The sequence below is a fragment of the Antechinus flavipes genome, chromosome 3 (assembly GCF_016432865.1).
Source record: "Antechinus flavipes isolate AdamAnt ecotype Samford, QLD, Australia chromosome 3, AdamAnt_v2, whole genome shotgun sequence".
NCBI classification, from domain to species: domain Eukaryota; kingdom Metazoa; phylum Chordata; class Mammalia; order Dasyuromorphia; family Dasyuridae; genus Antechinus; species Antechinus flavipes.
The window spans coordinates 386,788,026-386,790,019 of record NC_067400.1 but is presented as its reverse complement, the minus strand read 5'-3'; positions in this window follow the sequence as shown (position 1 = coordinate 386,790,019).

The window sequence follows — 1,994 nt, the reverse complement described above, 5'->3', positions numbered from 1 at the left end:
TCCCTCTCTCCCTCCCTCCCTCTTTCTCTTCCTTCCTCCCTTCCTTCTTCCCTTCCTTTCTCTCTCTTCTTTTTTTCCTTCCTTCCTTCCTTCTTCCTTCCTCCTTCCTTCCTTCCTTCTTTCTTTCTTTCTTTCTTTCTTTTTTCTTTCTTTCTTTCTTTCTTTCTTTCTTTTCTTTCTTTCTTTCTTTCTTTCTTTCTTTCTTTCTTTCTTTCTTTCTTTCTTTCTTTCTTCTTTCTTCCTCCCTCCCTCTTTCTTTCTTTTTTCTTCTTTTCTTTCTTCTTTTCTTTCTTTCTTTCTTTCTTTCTTTTTTCTTTCTTTCTTTCTTTCTTTCTTCCTCCCTCCTCCCTCCTCCCTCCCTCTTTCTTTCTTTCTTTCTTTCTCTTTCTTTCTTTCTTTCTTTCTTCTTTCTTCTTTTTTCTTTCTTCTCTTTCTTTCTTTCTTTCTTTCTTTTTTTCTCTTTCTTTCTTTCTTCCTCCCTCCCTCTTTCTTTCTTTCTTTTTTCTTTTTTCTTTTTTTCTCTTTCTTTTTTCTTTCTTTCTTTCTTTCTTTCTTTCTTTCTTTCTTTCTTTCTTTCTTTCTTCTCTCCCTCACTCTTCTCTTCTTTTCTTTTTTTCTCTTTCTTTTTTCTTTCTTTTTTCTTTTTTTCTTTTTTTTCTTTCTTTCTTTTTTTCTTTTTGTTCTGCCTTTTCTTTCACAGCATGACTAAGAAGGAAATATGTTTAAAATGATTGTACATGTATAACCTATATCAGATTGCTTGCTGTCCTTGAGAGGGGGGAGGGGAAAGAGGGAGGGAAAAAATGATTTGGAACTCAAAATCTTTCAAAAATGAATGTTGAAAACTGTCTTTGTATGTAACTGGAAAATATTATTGGGAAAAATGTATTTGGAGGCTGTTTCCCCTACAATTTGTACATTTAAAGCTTATAATCAGCAAATAAATATTTACGTGACCTATTTTATCTTAGCAAATAAAATTTTAAAAGATCTAGAGCAGGGGTTTTCAACCTGGGGTCTATGACCTTTTTTCCTTAATATTTTGAAAAATGATTCAATATATTTGTTTTCTTTTTTTCCCTACTTGATTGTGTAGATTTTAAAATGTTATTCTGAAAGGCTTTACCAATCTGCCAAAGAGGTCTCAGATATAAAAAAGTTGAATCCTTGATCTAAAAGGAAGACCTGAAGTCTGGAGGATCTGAATTCAAATTTGATCTCAGACACTTACCACTTCTTAGCTGTGTGACACTGGGCAAGTCACTTAACCCCAATTGCTTCAGGAAAAAAAATATAAATAAAAATAAGAAAGGCCTCTGGCACATTGAATGAGTCTGCCTCAGAGATTTTTGAGACTGTGTGGTTAATAGGGAGCCATTATGGCATGGGGAATAGAGAAGTAATAAGACCCGAGTTCAAATTCTGATTCCAACATGTACTAGTTGTGAGACCCCGAATAAGTCACTTGTTAGTGCTCCAGGGGCCTTTCCAAGATTATAGCTTTCAGAGAATGTGACAACCAGCACTGGCAGAATGAATTTCTTCATTTGATAGTTCCTTAAAACAATGAAATTCTAGGTTTAGCTCCTAGTCTTACATGTACAAGGATCTCACCAATTGAGAAGATATGATTAGGTAACAATTTGTACTGGACAGAATGAATAGCTACATTGATGTGATGGTTCATTGGAGCATCAAAGATATATTTATCTTAGCTTGTGACTTGTGAACAGTTCTGCTGTCAGCTTCTTAATAGAACAGGAGTTCTTGACCTTGAATTTACAATAAAATTTTTGATATTTGGTTTTCTATTGGTTTCCTTTATAATCCCATGTATTTTCTATACATTTAAAAACATTATTTTGAGAATAGTTCGCACATCTTATCAGACTGGCGAAGGGCATCATGATACAAAAACAGGTTAGAAAACCCCCAATTTAGCAGTTTAAGTGATAGTTCCAGAGAGATCTGATTTGGGCTAGGATAGTATTAGC